This window comes from Meriones unguiculatus, chromosome 21 (genome assembly GCF_030254825.1).
Source record: "Meriones unguiculatus strain TT.TT164.6M chromosome 21, Bangor_MerUng_6.1, whole genome shotgun sequence".
NCBI lineage: Eukaryota > Metazoa > Chordata > Mammalia > Rodentia > Muridae > Meriones > Meriones unguiculatus.
This window is the reverse complement of record NC_083368.1, coordinates 43,154,606-43,179,170: the sequence shown is the minus strand read 5'-3', so window position 1 is coordinate 43,179,170 and position 24,565 is coordinate 43,154,606.

Here is a 24,565-nt window from a genome sequence, read left to right as displayed (position 1 = left end):
AAATGCAATAGTGCGAAGTCAACAACCGGTGTTAAGCAACTGCTTCCTGATCAGATTTGAAGAACCCTTCCAGAAGGAATCGACACCTTGTACTGCAAACTCATGCAAAAGCCTGTGGTTCGGGAGACTATCACTATCATAGCAAAACTATTGTTTTGTTTCGTGGATACGATGTGTTCATAAATCAAACATGTGACTAGGTATGTTTATATGCATGGATTAGTGCTAGTATCAGCTTTGGTCAGAGAAGCTCATTGTTCAATGTTCTAAAGTAAGTTTAAGAGACTACTGAATGCTCAGTCACAAAGGTAATTTTCCATGTCACTTCCTCCAGATCTTAGGAAACATCATGGAAGATAAAGATAGGGAAGAAAGAATTGAAGGCGAAAGATGAAGTCGAATGACATAACACATTGTCTCCATAACTTTACCATTATAAGATCTGCTCAACAATGGGCCTGCCAACATTCTGTTCTAGAGACTGAGGGCCAGGGGGAGTGGACTTAGGAAGTTCCAACCCATCTTTCATGAGAACCTATACGCAGATAATAGTATTTGAGGGAGCTTATTTATGAGATTTCTTCTTTTTTGGGCATATGCAGAGTGAATGGTCTCTAGGGGAAGGGAGACACATTTTATTCAATAAAGTTGTTTTGGATAAGAAACCCATGTAAATAATTCCTTCTCATGGATTCTGTAAGCAGCCCTAGCAGAACTTAAGTCATAGAAAAGAAAGAAAGAAAGAAAGAAAGAAAGAAAGAAAGAAAGAAAGAGAAAGAAAGAAAGGGAGGGAGGAAGGAAGGAAGGAAGGAAGGAGGGAGGGAGGGAGGGAGGGAAGGAAGAAAAGAAAGGGAAGAAGAAAAAGAAGGAAGGACAGAAAGAAAAGAAGGTAGGAAAAGAAATGTGGAAAGAAGGAGGAGATCATCAGAAAAGTGGAGGGAACAGAAGAGGGTAATCGGATGAATATTGTAAAATCAAAATCAACATACATTATACTTTTTCATATGTATGTATATAAAAATAACACAATGACCTCTTTCATGTGCAATTGATATATGCTATAAAAATGTTAGGTTTGAGCTTGGGGGTCAATCAGACCACATTTCCTTGCAATCTTGGAAGCAATACCAAGCAGGCCACCTGGAATATGTTTGTATGTCTGTGACAGGCTCTGGCCTCCAATGCACTTCAGGAAATAATTACTGCCAGGGGCTCAGGCAGCTCTCTCTATCTCTCTGCCAGCTCACATACTTGATTCCTTGTTCCCTGATTAACAAAGGGAAACAGCCCATATGAATTTGAAATGCAAATGACAGAGGCCTAGAAACTTAGAGACCTCCAACCTAAAAGGGCCAAGGCACATCTTGGCACTGAAGGTCCCTTTCACACTTCATCACAAGACTTTATTTTTTAATCCAAAATCTCCCCTTTTCTTTCAGACTTCACTATACTCTCTCTAGCATTAAATAAAACTCATGGCCTGGCCCCAAGGAATAGTCTTTGTCTTTAATCATATCCAAGGCCTTTCAAGTATCAGAGCACTTTCTTTCAGAGCCTTCTAAAGCTGAGTCTGCCAGGTAGGAAGAAGGTTAATTGAAACTGGAGATTGTCTTTCCTAATAGGCTGAGCTGCCTAGTTTTATATCGATTTGATACAGAGTAGAAGTATTTTGACAGAGGGAATCTCATTCGAGAAAATGTCCCACCAGGTTGGTCTATGGCAAGCCTGTGGTGCATTTTCTTGATTGATGACTGATGTGGAAGAACACAGATCACTGGGGGTGGAGGGTGATGTCACCCCCGGAATGGTGGCCTTGAGTGTCATAGTAAAACACTTGAGCAAGCCATGAGGAGCAAACCAGCACTCCCCTAGGGCCTCAGCCTGAATTCTGCCTCCAGGCTCCTGCTGTAAATTCCTGACCAGATTTCCCAGGATGATGGCATACAAGCCATGAGGTGAAATGCACCCTTTCCCCAAGTCACTTGTGGTCATGTTGTTTTATTATAGCAATACAAACCCCAAGAAACAGGCTCTCACAGAAAAACCATTAGCTGTAAGATGCCCATAACAGCCGCCCTTCCTTTAGAAGCTTCCCTCCTAAGTGCACCATGAGGCTCTGAGGGCTGCTTGGAGCTTGTATGTTATTTTACTTTTCTGAGGCTCTTTGGTCCACACACCCTGGGTTTGTTAATGTCCTAGTTAGGGATATGCCACAAGGGCATCATTAATGGGGCAGGTAAGTGCATTAAATAGACCTCATTGTTAAATGAAACACTGGAAGCCCAGTGATGCTGATGGGAATTTGAAGCTTTCTTTCTCTACAGGAGAAAACACTGAGGCAGATCAGTGATTTTTTTTTTTTTCAATGCAGTTTATTCAGGAACATTGAACAATCCTCGGACCCCGGGGAAAGCCAGCCCCCAGCTTAAATAGCCTCTGGGTAGCCAACCCAGGCGTGCCACGGGGGCAATGCAGATAGGTCCACATACATGGAAACAAGCCAGATCCTCGGCCTTAGCCAAATGTGGAGTTGTTCATGACAGAGAGCACTCACCATCGGGAAGGTGGAAGGCGGAAACCAGCTCCATCTTTAAGGCATAGCATTCCGCAGCTCTCTACAGTTCCCCCTTTTTGTTTTAGACGCATCAGGCAAGAGTAGAGGTCTGATCTCTGATATTAGAAATAAATTGGGACTTTGTACAGATGTTCATTTAGGTGTCATTTTAAAAGACTGTCAAATCTGCTGACCATCTGATTCTACAGTAATTTTAAAGGATAGACTCAGCTCCTGGTAACCAACCACACGAAAGCTAAGCTTTAACTTGAAATTCTGCAGCTGAGCTTCCCTCTCTATGACTACACCTCAAACTGTTTCTCAGCCTCAAACTGTGGCACTATCTTCATACAAAACAGTGAAAGAAATCTTAGCTAGAGCAATAAGACAACTGAAAGAGTAAGAAACAGGAGTCAAATAAATCAGAGTATCTTTATTTTCAAATACGATTGTATAAAAACGTGACCCTAAAACCTCTACCAGGAAATACCTACAACTGGTAAACATGTTCAGCAAAGTAGTAGGATACAAAATTAACACTCGAAAATTGGAAGCCATTCTATCGAATAACAGATGGCCTGAGAAAGACATCGGGAAACAATATATTCATAATAGCCCCAAATATATATACACACATATATTTGGTATGTACTATAGCATATATAATACATATTATTGATATATATGAGTTATATAATATATGATGTAATAGCCATATATAATGTAGAATGTATAACATATAATGATAATATAATTTGTAATATATAATGTATAACACATAATGTATAATATATAACACATAATTAATAGATTGTATAACATATAAAATATAATGTATAACTGTAACAGAGCATGTGAAAGACCTGTATATTAAAAACTTAAATAAGAGATTAAGACACTGAAGAAAGAATTTGAAAAAAAAATCAGAAGATGGAAAAAATTTCCCATGTTTATGGATTAGTAGAATTAGGATAGTGAAAATGTCTACTGTACCAAAAGCAATCTTCAGATTCAATGCAATCTCCATCAGAATTCCACAGAATTCTTCAAGACCTTGAAAACACAATTTTCTACTTCTTACAAAAATGCAGGTATTCATGGTAGCTATCCTGAAGAGTGAAAGAACTGCTGGGGGTGTTATCAGCCATGAACTCAAATTACTAAGCTCCAGTAATAAAAGCAGCACATCGTTAGAATATAAACAGAAACAATAATTGATGGAATTGAATTCCCCATTGGCAATTACAATTTGTCAGTCTACTTTTCCACGGTGTAGCCTAAATCCCAAAGCTAGGGATCTGATGGCAATATGCCATTTAGGACTGTTTTGTAGTTGTTAGCCAGTAATGTCTCACATACCCTCAATCATATATTCTATTGTCATTGCTATTTGTTACTCTCTGAAGCATAAGTCCCTATTGGACAAAACATTATGTACTTGAGTCATAGCATATGGGAAAATCAGGCTGTTATGCACCTTTACTGGCTGGTTTATAGTGTTAGAAGGTGTTCAGCATACTACTGGAAAAGGAAAATACTCAACACTTACCTAGATGTGGACACTGACAGCTACAATAATGACTGGCCTGGAAAAATGCTCTCAGTGCTACAATATCAGCATGAGCATCGTAAGAGTAACCAGCCACTTTCTCACTCCATAAGATGAAACCCATATCTAGCACCATTATCAGGGCTTAATCTGTGGCTAGACAGGTCATGGGCCCTGCTACTGAGCAACTATTACTTGATAAATGGACCCAATGCTAAACTGACTACTAATGACTTGTCTTTATACCCATAGACTAATCTCTCAGCCCTCATTACAGAAACTTCTATTTCAAGTATCTGGTAATTAACACAGAGACCCACACTAGGTCAAGACTCAAAACTTAGGACTGCAGAGTCCTCAGCCCTGACTGGCACATCTCTATTACAGTGCTTCTTCTCAAGGCTCAGGGATCATTGGCCATTAGGGGATAGAAAAAGTGTGGCCAGGCAATCAGAGGACTGTAATGGAGCTGTCTGTAACAAACCATCCAACTGTAAGAGCATGATGCCACCTATGCGAGCTCAAGCATAGCCAAATCACATAATGAAGAGAAAAGTTGGGCACAAACTGCCGTGGCTAGTGAAGGAGCTATTGGAAACCGTTAGCAGTTTGCACAAGGATAGTCAGCCCCAGGTGAACTGACCACGTTCCAACGGAAAACCATATATCCAAGAATATACAGACATCCCAAATTGGACTTGAGAAATTAAAAACGAGTAAACAAATTTGGGTGGATAAGAAAGGAAGGTTGTTCTGGCAGAAGTTAGGCTAGGGGGTGAATATGGTCAAAGCACACAGGACAGTCTCCCCAAGCATGGAAGCTAAAATGATACGCTCAGGATGTGAGACTAAGCACTGCACCCAGGGTCAGCCGCTTTGGACCCAGAGAAGAGCATGTCTGATTGCATGCGGGTTGATGCCCCAGGTCCCGCCTCTGAGAAAAAGGTATCAGACAGGTCTGATGCTCTTTGGGTGGATGACACCTAAATGAACATCTGTACAAAGTCCCAATTTATTTCTAATATCAGAGATCAGACCTCTACTCTTGCCTGATGCATCTAAAACAAAAAGGGGGAACTGTAGAGAGATGCGTAATGCCGCGCCTTAAAGGTGGAGCTGGTTTCTGCCTTCCACCTTCCCGATGGTGAGTGCTCTCTGTCACAAACAACTCCATATTTGGCTAAGGCCGAGGATCTGGCTTGCTTCCATGTATGTGGACCTATCTGCATTGCCCACGTGGCACGCTGGGGTTGGCTACCCAGAGGCTATTTAAGCTGTTGGCTGGCTTTCCCCAGGGTCAGATGACTGTTCAAGGTTCCTGAATAAACTGCATTGAAAAAAAAATCTTTTTCAATTCAACTATATATATATATATATATATATATATTTGTGTATATATTACAATTTATTCACTTTGTATCCCCACTGCAACACCCTCCCTCATCTCCTACCAGTCCCACCCACACTTCCTCTTCTCCACCTATGCCCTTTCCCTAGTTCCCTGAGAGGGGAGGACCTCCTCCCCTTCTGTCTGACCCTAGCTTATCAGGTCTCAGCAAGGCTGGCTGCACCATCTTCCTCTGTTGCCTGGCAGGCTGCACCCCGCCCTGAGAGGGGGAGGAGATCAAAGAGCTCACCACTGAGTTCCTGTCAGAGACAGCCCCTGATCCCCTTCCCAGGGTTCCCACTTGGAAACTGAGCAGCCAATAGACTTCCTTTGAACATGGGGTCTAGGTCTTCTCCATGCTGGGTCCTTAGTTGGAGTATCTGGTCTCTGCAGGCCCCCTTGGGAATAGGTATATTGGCTCTGCTGTTCTTGTGGCATTCCATCCCACCCAGGTCTTTCCATCTCTCTCTGCTTTCATTCCAGCACTCTGCCCAAAGTTTGGCCTTGAGTCTCAATATCTCCTTCAATACCTTGGTGGGTAGAGTCTTTCAGAGGTCCTCTACCAAGTTCCTTGTCTTCTCCTATTTCCAATGTCTATCCTGTTTGCCCTTCTGAATGTTGTTTAGCTTCTTTAGGACTATAGATATTAGTATGTTTATCCTATATTATATGGCTAATACCCACTTATAAATGAGTATATATCATATGTGTCTTTCTGCTTCTGGGATACCTCACTCAGGATGATCTTTTGTAGTTCCCATGATTTGCCTGCAAATTTCATGGTTTCCTTATTTTTAATTGCTGAGTAGTATTCCATTGTGTAAACATGCCACACTTTCTGTATCCATTCCTCCACTGAGGGACAAATATGTTGTTTTTACATTCTGGCTATTAAAAATAAAGCTTCTACGAACATAGTTGCGCAAATGTCCTTATTGAATGGTGGGGCATCTTTTTGATATATGCCCAGGAGTGATATAGCTGGATCTTGAGCAATTACTATTCCTAATTTTCTGAGAAAGCACAAGATTGATTTCCAAAGTGGTTGTACAAGTTTACATTCCCACCAGCAATGGAAGAGGGTTCCCCTTTCTCCACATCCTCTCCAGCATGCAGCATCCCTTGAGTTTTTGATCTTAGCCATTCTGATATGTGTGGGGTGAAATCTCAGGGTTGTTTTGATTTGCATTTCCCTGATGACTAAGAATGTTGAGTATTTAAGTGTTTCTCTGCCATTTGATATTCCTCTGTTGAGAATTCTCTGTTTAGCTCTATGCCCCATGTTTTAATTGGATTACTTGGTTTGTTGGTCTTTAACTTCTTCAGTTCATTATATATTCTGGATCTCAGCCCTCTGTAATGTGTAGGAATGGTGAAGACCTTTTCCCATTCTTTACGTTGTCATTTTGTTCTGAAGACAGTGTCCTTTGCTTTACAGAAGTTTTGCAGTTTCATGAGGTCCCATTAATTAATTGTTGATCTTTGAGCCTGTGCCAATGAGGTCAAGGCTGTTCTCCATTTTTCATTCTAAGAGATTTAGTGTCTGGTTTTATGTTGCAGTTTTTGATCCACTTGGACTTTAGTTTAGTACAGGGTGATAAATATGGATATATTTATATTTTTCTTTTTTTTTTATTTGTATTTTTCTACATGTAAACATCCAGTTAGACCAGCACCATTTGTTGAAGATTTTTTTTTCCATTGTATGGTTTTTGGTTTCTTTGTCAAAAATTAAGTTTCCATAGGTGTGTGGGTTTATTTTGGGTCTTCTATTTAAGTCCATTGATCCACCAGTATGTTTCTATGTCAGTATCTTGCAGTTTTTATTACTGTTGCTCTGTAGTATAGCTTGTGATCAGGAATAGAGATATCTCCAGAAGCTCTTTTATTGTACAGGACTCTGTTAGCGATGCTGGGTTTTATGTTTTTCCATATGGAACTGAGAATTGTTCTTTCAAGTTCTTTAAAGAATTGTGTTGGTATTTTCATGAGAATTGCACTGAATCTGTAGATGACTTTTGGTAACAAAGAAATTTTCACTATGTTAATCTTACCAATCCATGAGCATGGGATATCTTTCTATCTTCTGATATGTTCTTCAATTTCTTTCTTCAGAAACCTGAAGGTGTTTTTTTTTTCATTTTGTTTGTTTGTTTGTTTTTCATATAGATCTTTCACTTGCTTGGTTAGAGTTACACCAAGGTACTTTATGTTATTAGTGGCTATTGTAAAGGTGTTGTTTCCCTAATTTCTTTCTCAGTCCAATTGTCTTTTGTATACAGGAGGGCTTCAGAAATTTTTAATTAATTTTGTATCTAGCCACTTTGCTGAAGGTGTTTATGAGTATAAATTCTTTAAAAAGTAGATTTAAAAAAATCATGTAAAATTGGGAAATGTTTTAAGCTTCTACATATGTAACATTTGAGGTTTTTTTTTTTTCCCACATCTAAAAACATCAGTTTGGTAGTCAAGTGAGAGCTGACATCCTACATACAATGTATATTCAGAAAATACACCTTATTGGAACCTAAAGAAATAAAGGGGATTAAAGAATAATTATTCCTCACTGGAAATACTGGCCACCTGTACATTAAAATTGGTTAGCATAGCCTGCTTTCTATTCATAACAATGTCCATAAGATTCATCACATATAGAATCCTCACTTTTCACAGAAATACTTAGTATGAGTGTAATCCATAAAGTGTGAATTTTCAGCTTCATTTAACTCTGAACTAAATATAACATCAAAACACCATTGTCTCTGGTAGTCAACAGACAGCAGAGTCTCCAAATTTTCGAGTCTACTAGTAAATTGATGTATTTTCTTATCTAATTGCCAAGCACTATTCATACATCTTAGAGAAACGAATAAATCATGAAACTCAAAATAATGCTTAATATAGATATAAAGTGTTGTAATGAAAATAGCCTTCTAAGAATATATATGTATGCTAATTTAATTTTCTACTTTTTAAAAAATAATAACTTTCTACATATTTGGAATAACTCATTTTTTTTACCTTATAATAATTAGGTTCTTTTTCTATATGCTATTTGTTTTCTTTTTTTTTTTTAAATATTCTTGCATTTAGAACTATTTTCATTATTAACTAGCAGCCTGGCACAAACTAGAGGTAGGGCTGGGAAGCCCAGAGACCTGAGCAATTCATTGAAAGACTCACATCACTCAACCTTTGTAAGTCATGTTTGAAAGTCAAAGAATTGACCACAGTGCAAAGGATGTCTGGGATTCAGTAGTTACTTCAGACCACCTCCAAGCCAGAAGGAACCATCATCTAACATTTTTCATTTTCAAAAAGGAAAGAAAGAAAAAGGAAAAAAAATATTACCCTGAATAATAGGATGGTTTAGCCGCCAAACTGTCTTTTTTTTTTCACTTCTGACACTGAATAATGTGAACAGTTTTGATAGCTCAATCCTGTGGTAAATCTTCCCCTGAAATGCAGCTAAGAAATGCAGCTAACAGAATGGTACAGTATATACCCAATGTTCCTTGTCTGCAGCCCTAATTCCATTTCACTTACATATCATGTCTTATGTGAGCTAGCCATCCAGCTGATTTCCATTTCTACACCTGGTTTAATAGTCACATTCTAGAAAATTATAAAAGATCATCCATGCTCATGGAAAATACCACTTTAACAAGGATTGGATCTTTTAAAAACAAAAAATTAATAATAAACACTGTTTCACATACTTCACTTCCTTTTGTGAGAATCAACTGAAGGGATGCTATGAACACAGAGGTCATTGTCACCCACTTAGAAAAGTTCAGTCTTACTGTCCAACATATTTTAAATACCTTGAGATACCTGAATAATGAGCATAATCTAAAATTAGAGATAGCTTTGTGGAGCAGGTGACATGAGATAGTTCCTGAAGATGGGTAGAATTTTGACAGGTGGAGACACACAGGAAAGGCATCCTGTGCTAAGAAACTGACATTAAGAAATGTTCAGAAAATGACAAGTGCACCACTGTGGATTCGATATAGGGCATTTGAGAGGGAGTGAAAACTGTATACCAGCTTAAATGTATATTGAACCACACAGTAAGACATTAGGACTATTGGTAAAATTAAAGAGTCAAAGTTTCTGATATTTTCATATAGTTTTTAAAGTTACTATGGGGATTCAAAAATAGGTTTATAATCAACAATGCATTAGAACTAGCAAATTTACTAAAAGAGATACTATTTCAAGTTTTCAAACACTGTATACAAATTTGACATTTTTAATAGAGACTTTAACAGATTTGAACATATGCTTTCTATTGTTGTGTTCATATAATTCAAGATAAAATATACAATTGCAACTTGTGATACAGTATCAACCTAAAGAAAACATAAGCAGTTAATATCATTACTAATAAGATTCGTTTGTGGCAAACTTTTTTTCATGAATCAGACATTAAGACAAACAATATGAGATACTCTTTAATTACTTATTTGTTGCAGATTTAATTAAATATTAGCTGTTGATTGATTTTTCTCTCAAAAGGAAAACACAGTTTTTGATGTCCTTTATGGTAGTTTCAAAGATAGGATCTGCAGAAAGTGAGAAGTGCATTGGAGTGTACAGTATAACCACAAGAAAAAATGTGGCATACACACTTTGGAAAATTCAGAAGACATGAAACCAACCACTCTCCTACCAGATCAAGAAAACCACTGCAAACATTTGTTTTATTCTTCCTACTTGAATTTCAAATTATTAATATGTCTAATATTTTATAAAAATAGGAATCGTGTATTCCTTTTTCAAAATTATTTATTTCATTTTTTTGCTGTTTAACATGATTGTATCAATCTCCTTATCTTTTCCATCCCTGTATATTATCCCATGTAACCCTTCTTGCTCTTTTTAAAGCCATGGACTCCTTTTCTTTCATTGTCACACACGTATGCATATGTGTATGTACATGGGTATGTGTACATGTATATTCCTCAATGTGTAAGAACAACCTGCTCCATTTGTGTAATATTACTCATATGCATGTTTTCAGGGCTGACCACTTGGCATTTCATAACCAGTTGGTGAACATTTCTTTGAAAAAGGCTCCTGCTCTAAGCATTCTGTAGTCTCCTGTAGTTCTTTGTGTAGGGTTCAGTGAAACCTTGTGACTTTTCTCCCACTCACACTGGTTTGTCTGTTATTCTTTTCTTTGTTCAGCTCATGTTTAGGCAGCCATGTTGATGAGACTTTATAGGCGTCATTTCTGACAGTATTAGAAGACACAGCCTCCCAGAAAACTCTCAGTTTCTCTATCTCATACAATGTCTCTTTCCTCCTTCCCTTTAATGATCTGTGTGTCTTAAAAGGAACAAAAATATGATTCATAAGAACTTAATAAGACTGCTAAATTTATGTTACTATAGGACTCTGAACATGTAGAAAAAAAGAAATATGTAGAAACAAGTAATAATATAGTAGACATAAAATAGAAAAATTAATCCTTTATGTAGTTAGTTATGAGTTTATAGCTTTAGATGTTGAAAAATACAAATGACATAAGGTTTAAATTCAGTATATTATGAATATTTAAGTTAAGATCAGCAAAAATAGTAAAGAGAAGAGAAGAATATTAGGGTTATCTAAAGAAACAAAGCTGACAGAATATTAAGAGAAATTTATTAGAGTGACTTTCATACAGGCTGTCCAAGAATGGCTGTCCCAAAGGGAAGCCTAGAACCTGGTAGCTATTCAGTTCACAGACCGGCTGTATAAGTAGTCCCAACCTGGTGCTGAAATTTCTGGAGGATTCCTGGAAATCTTCTCTTTTGAAGTCTATATTGAAATCCTGAAGAAGGAGATTCCAGGAATGACTTAGGAACAGGATAGGTGAACTTACCAACAAGAATGAGGTCAAGAGTACAAAAAGCAAAATGTCTTACTTCCATTTCCTTTTAAGTTGGCTGTCACCAGAAAGTGTGGCTCATATTTAAGGCGAGTCTTGCATCTCAAATGATCCAATCAAAAAATCCTTCACAGACATTCAGATGTTACGATTTTATTTCAGTTAATTTCAGATGTAGTCAGGTTGACAATCAAGATTATCCATCACAATAAATAAATAAAAATAAAGAAAGAAACATGAAAAGCCAAATTTACTTCCATAAGAAGATTAAAAAATAAAAATAAAAAGTCCTAACAATATTGGCAATAAAGGAAAAACAGATATTAAAAGATATCAAAACAATGAGTGAAAGAGAATAAAGCAACATAAAGAATAGAGATGTTAAAAGAACAATTTAAATATTATAAAAGACTTAGATAACAGTTAGCAACATAAATGAGATGAATGAGATTCTTAGGAAATATAAATGAACAAAACTGACATAAGAAAAAGCAAACATTTTGACTTGGTTTTTCTCTATCGTGAAAAAAAGTGTTCAAAATTCAACAATTTTTTTTTTCAGAAAAACAAAACAATACTCTAAGCCTAATTGTTTTCTCAAATGAGTTTCATCAAAGACCTAATGAAATCTTACTTCTATACATTCAGAAAATTGAAAAGGTAAAAACCACATTTTATTTTATCATAACTTGATAAACATTAAAAGAATGGAAATTATAGGCCAATAATTTCATCGTATCCCTGTGATGTTGCTGAGACTATTTAATGTTTGGAACCTAATGAGTTTTCTTGATGTAGTTCATTATACTGTAATATAATGCAAGAGACATTTCTATGGTGAGCATATTTTCCTGTTTGCTTTGTCCCAAATCTGATTTGTTCCCATGGAAGTGATGTCTGAGAAAGCAGTGGTCATTGCAGGAAGAAAATCCTAATCCACCTTTTCAGTTCAAAAGTGTTTTGTAATAGAGAGTTAGCTTTCTTCGAGAGGATGAAACTATCTCCTTTTTCAAGTCTGTTTACTATGTTAATATTCATGACAGCTGGAAACACTGTAATCATAAATGGGAAAATGAATAAACAATAGTGAAATAATAAAGGTAAAATATCTTAAGACAAAGTAATGCTTAATAATGAAAACAAATAGACTATAGGTGCCCAAAATATTACAGATAACTTTTTGAAATTTTTATTTCAAAGAGAAGAGGCTCATTACACAATATGAAGTACTCTGTGGTTATATAAAGCTCAACACACACATACACAATCTGTGATGAATGAACAAGCACAATGCATAGCTCTCATTCAGCTCAAAGGTGGGAGGAAGGTAGGGGTTGATTTATTGACTAGAATGACAATGAAAATTACATACTGGAAGTAAAGAGATTTTTTTTCTTTAAGGAGCCTGAATTTTTCTAGGAAAAAAATTCAAGGAAAGAGTTGTACAATGAGAACTGTGAAGACGGTGAAGAGAGATTGAAGGAGATACATGAAGAAGGAACTTATGTTCATGAGTTCCTTTAAGGAAAATCCCCACGTGAATAACAACTCCACAACTCTAGGGCTCTTCATTTTATTTCAAAGGTTTGTTATTTATTTTGTGTATTATTGTTGGTTAAATAAGACTTTCTACATTAGTACTGGTAATGAGAATGCAAAGAAAAAAACACATTGTAAAAGATGTGGATATAACTTAATGTGTCTATAAGGCTTAGAGTACATCTTTTATTTTATAGAACATATCCATAAAGTGTATGAGAACCCAGCTCTGCAAGAGGCTGAGCATAATGTGGCTTTCCTTGGGCACACACAATTTCCATGGTTTTACTGCTTTCTGTGTCTTCCTTATTGCTTATTTCTCTCTTAAAATCACAACTTCTCATCTTTTTCTTACATATTTTTAGCATAAACCTTCATGTTCATAGTTTTTAATCTCACTGGCTGTCTATGACTTTCCTTCATTTTCAGTCCCAACAATATTGTGCTGTGATTTTTTTTTTCAGCCAATTTTGGCAGTGAGAAGATTGCATTCCTGTAGCCTAGCCTGTTTGTTATAAGTTCCCACAAACTCAGAGGAGAGGCATGTGCAGCTTAGTAGTAAGCAACACATTTGAAAAGTGTTATACTTACGGTATTAAAATAGAGCAGCTTATTTTTTTTTTAATATCTGTGTCTACTGCTCCCTAGATAACTCCTCTCAACTGTTTAATGGGGATTCTAATTATTACTCTTTTTCTCTGGTCAGCATTCAATCAGCCAGTTCAAAGTTAGCGATATCATAGAAACAGCTGCTTCCTTCAATTTCTTCCTTTTTATTTTAAAGACGAGGAAACTTGGCTAATAAAACAAGCTAAAGGTCATACAACTGGTTAGTGGCAGAGAAAAAGTCTGAACCCTGGCTATCTAGCGATAAAACCAATAACCATTATTTAAAAACAAACAAACAAACAAACAAACAAAAACTCATGGAGCTAAAAAAAATCACTTAAGCTAGGACTAAATATGTTCAATACATTGAGGATTAATCAAGGGCTTTTATCCAGTTTATGTTGACGTATTACAGGATGTCATATAATCCATGCATCTGAAGTTTTGAAATTCAAGGTCAGTTCCTGATAGTTAGGAAAAAATTGGCATTTTAGTCAGGGTCCTCTCTCTTGATTAGTTTCTTTAGATGTACAGATTTTAGTAGATTTATCCTATATTACATGTCTATATGGTGAGTATATACTGTGTGTGTCTTTCTGCTTCTGGAACAGCTCACTCAGGATTATCCTTCCCAGGTCCCACCATTTATCTGCAAATTTCATGATTTCCTTATTTTTTCATTGCTGCATAATATTCCATTGTGTAGATGTACCACAATTTCTGGATCCATTCTTCAGTTGAGGAGCATCTGGGCTGTTTCCAGCTTCTGGCTATTACAAATAAAGCTGCTACAAAGAGGGTTGAGCAAACATCCTTCCCCATCCCGAAAGGCAAAGAGGAAGGACGTCAGAAGAAGAAAACAGGAAACAAGCTAGGAACCTACCACAGAGGGCCTCTGAAAGGCTCTGCCCGGCAGACTATCAAAGCAGATGCTGAGACTTACGGCCAACTGTTGGGGCAGTGTGCATGGAATTTTATGTAAGAAGTGGGAAATAGTAAGATCTGGAGAGGACAGGAACTCCACAAGGAGAGCAACAGAACCAGAAAATTTGAACACAAGGGTCTTTCCAGAGACTCACACTCCAACTAAGTACCATGCATGGAGATAACCTAGAACCCCTGCACAGATATAGCCCATGGCAGTTCAGTGTCCAAGTGGGTTACATAGTAATAGGAAGAGGGACTGCCTCTGACATAGTCTGATTGGCCTGCTCTTTGATCACCTTCCCCTGAGGGGAGAGCAGCCTTACCAGGCCACAGAAGATGACAATGCAGCCACTCCTGATGAGATCTGATAGACTGAGATCAGAAGGAAGGAGAGGAGGACCTCCCCTATCAATGGACTTGGGGAGGGGCATGCGTGAAGAAGGGGGAGTGAAGAGGGTGGGATCGGAAGGGGAGGAGGGTGGGGCTTTGAGGGGGGATACAAAGTGAATAAAGTGTAATTAATTAAAAAATAAAAATAATAAAAATAAAAATGAGAAAGCATGTGATTTAAAAAAAAGAGTAATTTGGCTTTATAAGGCATTGCAAACACAGAATTAGTTACGTTGATTGTCATAAACCTCTGCGCATAACACATTTTTCAAAAGGTTAATATATAGCCTTGTTTCATGTGTTTTTGTTTAAAGACCTTTTTGACATGTTCTCCGCTCACCTGCATGAAACTTGTTCCCAGCACAGCTCTACCTTGCTCTTGAATAAAGGGGACCTACTAATATTTTCACCACAAGACCTGCTTCAGCCATCTTTGGCTAAAATCAAAGAGGGTAGGGAATATTTTAAGTTCAAACAAACAAAAATATATAATATATAGAAGCTATAGCCTTATGTTTGATTGGCCTGGGTGGCCTATGCTTTTCTGAAGAGAAACAGATGAGGAGTGGAGAAAGAGTAAGTGGAGGGGGAATGAGGAGGTGGGGTACAGGGAAGGAAGGAAAACTGCAGTGGGGATGAAATATATAAGAGAGGAGATTAATAAAAAGAAGGAACCATAGCATTAAATGCACTGTGGAAGTGACAGTGATTTTCAGTATGAGAACTGAAACAAGAGACTATTGTTGTTGCCTTTCTCTACCTTAGCTGAGACCCTGTGCATCAAGCAACCTCCCCTTTTCTATGTTGTGACATTACACATCAGATAGAGAAAAGACCTAGAGTACTGAGATTGGGGTCCAACTATTTTTTTAAAGTAGGTTATTCTACAAGTTTGGGTTCTGAAAAGTAATCAAAATCAGTTATGCCTTATTTTATGGGGACAAGAATCTTACTTATCAATCAGGTACTAGAAGAATAATCTGTGTTTTCTTACCCCTGGGTCAGAACCGAGGCCATAGAAAATTTAGAGATTAGCGCTAGCCAAGAAAACCTAGAATGTCAAGAATGACATGAATAGCATCATATTTGATTGCCATATAGTTGCTTCTCCTGTAATTTGATGGCCAGCGATGATTCAAAATGAGAAATGGACAATTCTAAATAAACACACCTCGAAAATTAATTAACAGTATACATCCAAACTCTAAATCCTAGTGAACAAATAACTCACATACCATGCTCAGTAACTGCTCTGAGCATGTGAAATACACAAGTGCATTGCACAATAATACGGGTTACAGTGTTACTCCTGACACTGCAAACTGCCCATGACATAAATCTTGGAATAAGCATGGATGAAATTGACTCAGTGCTGGGACAGGCTTGGATTTTATCTAAAGCATCTGGATTGTTTTTATTTTAGGAGAATTTTAAAGTCTGAAGGATTCTCTTTCTCTGTTCAATGATCACCACTAGTACAAAGCTTAGTCAAACTTTTGATCCAACAGCATATTATTTATTATTATTATTATTTACGATTTATTCACTTTGTATCCCAGCTGTAACCCACTCCCTCATCTTCTCCCAGTCCCACCCTCCCTGCCTCATTCCCTCTATCCCCTTTCCATAATCCACTGATAAGGGAGGTCCTCCTACCCTACTGTCTGACCCTTGCCTATCAAGTCTCATCAGGACTGTCTGGATCATCTTCCTCTGTAGCCTAGTAAGGCCACCTGGCCAGGGGAAGGTGATCAAAGAGCAGGTAACCGAGTGCATGCTAGTGACTGCCCCTGCTTTTCTTACTAGGGAACCTACATGGATATTGAGCTGCCTACGGGCTACATCTGAGCCAGAGGTCGATGTCCTCTCTGTGCATGATTCTTGGTTGATTCATCAGTCTCTACAGGCTCCCCTGGACCCAATTTTTTTTTTTTTTATTTTTGGTTCTGTTGGTATCCCTGTGGAGCTCCTGTCCCCTCCAGGGCTTTCTATCTCCCTCTTCTTTCATAAGATTCCCTGCACTCTGCCCAAAGTTTGGCTATGAGTTTCAGCATCTGCTTCAATACCCTGCTGAGTAGAGTCTTTCAGAGGCCCTCCGGTGAAAGGCTCCTATCCTATTTCTTGTCTTCTCCTACTTCTGATGTCTATCCTGTTTGCCCTTCTGAATGAGGATTAAGCCTCTTCCCTTCTTGTTGTTTAGCTTCTTTAGGGCTATAGATTTTAATATGTTTATCCTAAATTATGTGTCTAATATCCACTTATAAGTGAATATGTTCCATGTCTGTCTGTCTGCTTCTGGGTTACCTCACTCTGGGTGATCTTTCCATCTCTCCAGCCCCCCAGCACATTATTTTCAATTCTTATTTCTAAATATCAGTTTACCCCTGTTCTAAGTTTCTCTTTTCTTCCCTTTAATGTTTTATTTTTACTACACCTTAAGTGATTTTGCAAACACGAGCCAGTGTACATGAATAATAAATTCCGTACACATCATTTATACTTTACTACCTGCTTGGAAACACATGGGGAAATGGTGAAGACCAGTAAACACGCGGTTGGTTCTAACTCAGGCCCAAAATAAAAGATTGGACTCAATTTTGCTTCAAGGTCTAGCCTGTAGTAGATGGCAGGGCTTGTTAGAGGCAGAATCATGGGCCTGTGATATTAAAAAAAAAAAAAAACAAAAAAAAAAACAAAAACAAAACTGGAAACATTTCAGAAATGTAAAGTCCTAGGCAGTATATCAAGCTTTTCAAATTAGAGACTCTGCAGAAAGGAGCCAAAAATCTGGGTGACAGCAGTCCCACACTATGAGAGATGTTCACTCCACTCTTTCCCGCAGAAGAGTATCGCACGTGTTTCCTTCAAGCTCTGTTTCTCACAGACAAGCTTAAATTTAGAAGTCTCCACCTTCACTGTACAGAAAAATAGGAAGATTTTTATTTTTTTAAATTATGGTGCACAGAATGCATCCAAAAGAGATTCTATCAGGTAAGAACCAATTATCAAGGTATTTTCTTAATACCCTACCCCCAGTGTTCAAGTGAAGAGCCAACATTGAGCTCCAAATCAATATTCGGAATCTAAATGACTAGGTCATAGGCGCATCATAAAATTATCAACTATTTTGAGAATCTCGGAAGACTTCAGCTTAAACCTTTCTTTAGGAACTTTAAAGCAAGCCATCGTGCCATTTTAAGATTAGTATTTCGAATTTCCCTCTCATCGCACAGCACAGCACAAATTCCAGGTAATTCAAAGAAGAAAAAAACTTAAAAATAGTTGATGTATGATATAAGTGTGCGGATTGTAGAGCTTGGAAAATTTTGCAAAATCTAGAAGTGAAGTGGGCCTTAGAATAGTATGGCATAAACCGAAAGGCAAGAGTCGGAGGACGAAGAGAGCTCCCTGCCAGCAGCTGTTGCAGAATAGCTTTCTTACATTGTAAGGGAGGCTTGTGTTCTCCTTGCCTTCCCTGTGGCATGCCCTGCTGCCTCAAACTGAATTCAGTATCCATTGGCAGGAAGACCGCGATGCTTAATAATAGGAAAGGGACTCATAGCAGTCTCTTGGTCCATTTGTGGCCCGGATATAAGGCAACGGAATACGGTAGGAAAGTCTCACCCATATTTTATCTCGAAGAAAGGAAAAGAAAATACTTGCAAGAGCAGGAGAGGAAGTTTGAGGCCTGGAGTCAAGGCTTGTACTTTCTATCTTCTGGAGAACTGCAGGGGAGTGGGCTATTCCGGGGAGTCCCACTGCGCGTCGCGGCCACAGGAAACCAACTGTGATGACTCTGAGACTGATCCGGAGCAATGCTAGCACATCAGAGTCACCGGGGGAAAGACGAAAATACCCGGAAAACAAGCAGCTAGCAGCTGTGGTATTGATCTAGGGGACCTGACTTCTCGTGGCTGTAACGAGACGAAGCGCCAGCAGATGGCAGCACGGACTACTGCAGAGTGGGGGAATACAGCCATGTTAGTAAGGCCTGCCACCTGTGGCTGCCTTCTCCATACATGGTAACGTGAACTGTACAGAATGCGGAATGCAAATGCGGAAGCACCTCAACGCTGCACCAGGCCTCTCCAGGAAGAAGGATGGAGGAAATCCCTAGCTGACGTGGTTGATACAGATTGGATGTATTACTGTGGTGACGACACACAGCAGTTAACGGGTGGAGCGGGGATGATGTTGGGAAGACATTGAAAATACAGGTTAAGTTTGGGTATTCAGAAAGATGGTGTGAGCATGTAGGGTGTGAAAATATGTGAGAGTAACTTGAGAAATGACACATTTTGCGTGGCAAAACGTCTTGTGGCAAAAAGGACGAAGCACGTGTCTCCCCTTCAGAAAGCCAAGCTCACACTTGGGTATATGCTCATTCTATTCAGGTGTCTTTCCAAGCATGTTTCATCCATAAACCTAAATTGAAATACTTTAATAACATCTTACTGTGCTTTAAAAGTAAAGTAAATGTAACAAGCATACATATTAAAGAGCCTCATTTCCTTGTATGCAAAACCACTTACTATCCTCTACCCCATTTACTTTTCATTAGATAAAGAAAACAAGAAATGAAAATTATTTAATAAAAACTGGGACGTTCATATATCTGGGGCACGCCCTCGTTACAACAGAACAAAGCAAAAGACATAATAAGCTGTCCAAATTTTAGCCTCGCGTATAGAAACCTTTTCCCCTATCTGATATATTCAGTATTGAAAAAATACAGAGTATTTAAATCTAGAAGATACTAGATAAAACTAAAATAATAGAATCCACAGGTCCTTACCCTCTCTGTACAGGGCAGAGGAATTCTGCATGAAAATCATTGACAGATTTCAAGGGTCTAAAGTCTAGTGTGGCTGCCTACAAAGATCCATTCATCTTAACTCTTTATCATTTTCTCCCCATTGATAAATCGAAATGACAATCCCAGTTTTCCCTGTCAAGCATTTGAATGGCATGCATTTCAAACTAATATGAGCATTAATGAAAAAGACTTATCATTGTTGTAATTACAGCCGTGTGCCACCATATCCTGCTCAAATTTGCATTAGCACTTGTTTCTCTGCTTTATTTTTGCCTCCTGCTCTTAAACCTTTTGAATTATAATATATGTTTGTTCTTTTTCCTTTCATTGCTGATCTTGAGAGAGGATAGAATTTTTATTCTAAATGCCAAGAACAAAGCCTGCCAATGCTGGACAAACATTTAGCTTTATACCTTTGCAGAAATTAATTTTACTGTTTAAGAACCTAAGCAGTGTTATGATGCCATGATCTAATTTTATTAACTCTGTTTATATAATATGTCTTTTTCTTTCATGGTCACTAGTGATAGACTCCATCTATTCACATGTTAAATTATACTACAGAGTGGGTTATATTTGGGCTCTTCTACTGGTTGTTCTGCAATGATGCTTTCCGCAGATATGTTTGAGACATTTTGATAAATGACAGACCTGACCAGTCCTTAGTACTCTAGTGGAGAAATTGTTCTTACTTTTAAAAAGATTTCATTGATTTTAGATAAATGATCACTTCTACACTATAGTACTAAGGATGGGTCATTTCTCATCAGGATCATTTAATTTGGGAATGATTGATAAACATAGGTAATCTTTCTAGAATGATGTGCACCTTTATTCATTAAAAAGCATTGATTTCTATTTTAGAGTGTTCATTGCAGGAGCTACATTTTTACATTAATTTATTTTTATTAATTACAACTCATTTATTTATTTTTTATCCTAGCTGTAGCCCTGTCCCTCATCCTCTCCCAATCCCACCCTCTTTCCCTCTTCTCCTCCCTTGCCCCTCCCCCAGTACACTGGTAGGGGAGGTCCTCCTCCCCTTCCATTTGAACCTAGCCTTTCAGGTCTCATCAGGACTACTTGCATTGTCTTCCTCTGTGGCCTAGTAAGGCTGCTCCCCTGATAGACAAACTTTGGGCAGAGTGCAGGAAATCTTATGAAAGAAGGGGGAGATGAAAGACCTGGAGGGGACAGGAGCTCCACAAGGAGAGCAACAGTACCAAAAAATCTTGTCACAGGGTTCTTTTCTGTGACTGATACTCCAGCCAAGGACCATTCATGCAGATGATGTAGGATCCCTGCACAGAAGGTAGTCCATGGCAGCTCAGCCTCTTAGTGGATACCCTAGTAAGGGGAACACAGGCTGTCTCTGACATGAGCTGCATTTTTAAAATTAATTTTATTATGTTGCAGCTTAGATTTTAGGGAAACTGGAAATGAGATTTTGAATACAGTTTCCACAGGACCAGTGAAATGGGTTAGTGGTAAAAGGCCTTTGCTGTTAAGCCTGATGACCTGAGTTCCATTTGTAGGACAGACTTGGTGAAGGAAAGAACACATTTCCACAAGTTGTCTCTGATCTCCACACGTGTGCATTGCACATATGCCCATACATACATACTGCACACATAACTGCAAAATAAATAAATGTTTTAAAACTTTAGACTATTTTAACTATGTACTATTTACGTATTTATTTTTCGATCATTGGCTTTGGTTTTTATCTGTATCTCATCCTACTAATTGAAGGCAATCCAAGAAAATAAGTAATTAAAATATCTTTCCCACAGATGAGGCTTATTTCTAAATTAACCTTGCAATGGAGAACTGATTAAAATAATTTTCCTTTTAGAGTAAGAAGTATTCCCCAGAGATGAACCCCCTAATCAACTACCCAATACCAAATAGTTATTCTAGAAATCATAAACAAATACTATTATATAGACTGTGAATGTTGTGTTTATATATTTAAGAATGTATATAACAACATAATCATATATATATATATATGCAATTAGAGAAATAGAGATCATGAATCTTAGAGAGAACAAGGCAGGTACATGGGAAAATTTGGGAGGAGAAAAGAAAAAAAGGGGGGAAATGATATGATTATATTTTAATTTTTAAACAGGACTTTCAGAAAAACAACTTCCAGGTAGCAAATGTAGTGAAATAATTTAACTTTGGAACTTTATTTTAATATATACATATTTTTTATTTTACATCGCTACACAATTGAGACTGACTTTACTTTTTATAGACTACAAAGCTCAATGACAAACTCTTTCTGCATTTTCTGGCTGCAATCTAGCTGCCTACTGACTGATTATTCACAGTGATCCGAAACTAAAGTAAAATGGGGAGGTCAAGGGCTTGGCCTTGGGCAGTGTGTTGGAACTATGAGAGTGATGATAAGCTGTAAGAAGACAGCACATCATTTATCAGTAGCGTTTTGCTGCTATTTCCCCATGCGAAGACTGATTTTGAGTTTGAATGCTGTTACTAAGAAATTCTGCATATTGTGGATTTTGCTTATTTACAGTTTACCCATTATAGCTCTGCCTGGGAACTATATAACTAGATCACAACATCCACAGTAATGCAGCTCTTTGAACTACATTTGAAGTTGGGACTTTTAATGTTGGACTGAAGGCAGTTTTGCATTATGATATAGCTACAAGCCTATGGGGGTCAGGTTGTGGAATGTGGTGGTTTGAATAGGAATGACCTCCATAGGCTTACAGACTTGAATGCTTTGTCACCAGAGAGTGGCACTATTAGGAGGTGTAGCCCTGTTGGAATAGGTAAGGCCTTGTTGGAGGAAATATGCCACTGGGCTGGGCTTTGAGATTTCAAAAGCCTGAGCCAGGACCAATTGCTCTCTCTCTCCCTTCTTGCTGCCTTTGGATCTGGGTCGAGAGATCTCAGCTACCATGTTTGTTTGCATGCATTGCCATGTTATCTGATAATAACGGAGTAAACCTCTAGAACTGTAAGCAAGCCCTGCCCGAATGCTTTCCTTTATAAGAGTTGCCATGATCATGGTGTCTCTTCATAACAATAAAAAACCTAAGACATGTGTATGTGTACAGACACACACACACGTGTGTGTGTGTGTGTGTGTGTGTGTGTGTGTGTGTGTGTGTGGAGTAGGTCAACCTCTTGTGCATTTCCCCACTATCCATCCACTTTGTTTTTTGAAACAAGTTCTCTCAATGGAATCTGGCTCACTGGTTAGGATGACTAGCCAGTGATTTTCTGACTCCATTTTCATAACACCGACATTACAAATGCCTGCCTGCCGTTTTTACATGGATGCAGGGGATGAGACTGAAGTCCTTATACTTATGCCACAAGGACTGCTGTCACCTCTAAACTACACTTTTCTATAAACTCATACTCATATTTAGATAGCCATCATCATTCATATAGATCAAAATGTGTAGTAAATCATTTGAGCAGATTCAGAGTAAAAGGATGGAGATTTTATTGAACATTGTGGAAAGCTCCAAAGAGTATTCCTGCAGTAGACTACTGTGAAGGAGGTTTGCACAATTTGTATGCCTTAGTACATGCTGATGTAATACTAAGTCATTCTTCCATACCCATTGGTGTTGGTCCTTGGGATGCTAGAGCCAGGCATATTGTAGAATGTTAGACTGGCCAAAGATGAATCCACCCGCAGCTTATTTTTTTTTTCTTATCATTTTTTTTATTTTTTTATCAGTTACATTTTATTAACTCTGTATCCCACCTGTGTCCCGATCCCTCATTCCCTCCCAGTCCCTCCCTCCCTCCCTCATCTCCACTGTGCCCCTTTCCAAGTCCACTGATAGGGGGGACCTCCTCCCCATTCATCTGATCCTCTTTTATCAGGTATCTTCAGGACTGGCTGCAAAGCCCTCCTCTGTGGCCTAACAGGACTGCTCCTCCCTTCGGGGGTGGGGAGACCAAAGAGCCAGTCATTGAGTTCCTGTTAGAAATAGTCCCTGTTCCCCTCACTTTGGGAAACCAATTGGTTACTGAGCTACCACAGGCTACATCTGAGTGGAGGTTCTAGGTTATATCCATACATGGTCCTTGGTTGAATATCAGTCTCAGAAAAGACCCTGTGCCCAGATATATTTGGTCCTTGTGGAGCTCCTATTGACTTCATTGTTTTGTTTTGTTTTGTTTCCCATGCTTCCCCTGAACCACTAATTTCATGAGACTGATGAACAGATTTAAAAAAAAATATTAAAGTTCTATATAATAGTCACAAAAGACAATGTGGAGTGACTGGGTTATTCACCACAAGGAAATCTGTCAATGCCACGCTGTCTTAAAGAAAACCAAGGTAATCATGGTTGGTTCCATTTTTATAATCATGAACTCTTATTTAGAAGTGAGTAATTTATTTCATGTAATGTTTTCTTATTGTCACAAAATTAGAATTAATGCCCTAGTACTCATATACTCTAGCTACTGCTGATGGGAGTTTTTGACATTCTGAAGCCATATCCTAATGCAGAACTGCATTCAGTCTAACTTCAAAAGTACCCATAGTCAATAACAATATCAACATTGTTTAAAAGTCCGAAGTTCAATCTCTTATCTGTAACCCCAATACAAATAAATATCACAAAGCATATTACATATTCCCAACATTCGATGGCATGGAATATACATACCATTCCAAAGGGAGAAAAGGGAGTATATACTAAACCAAATACTAGATCAAAACAAGACCTAAAACCAGCCGGGCAAACTCCAAATTCTGTACCTCCATGTCTGATGTCCGATCTCTAACTCCTTTCAACTTTGTTGACTGCAACAGATTTCTCTTTCTGACACCGGATCCAGGTCCTATTAGCAGCTTTCTTTGGCAGGTATCCCATGGCTCAGGCATCTCTAACATCACTGGGTCTCCCAGG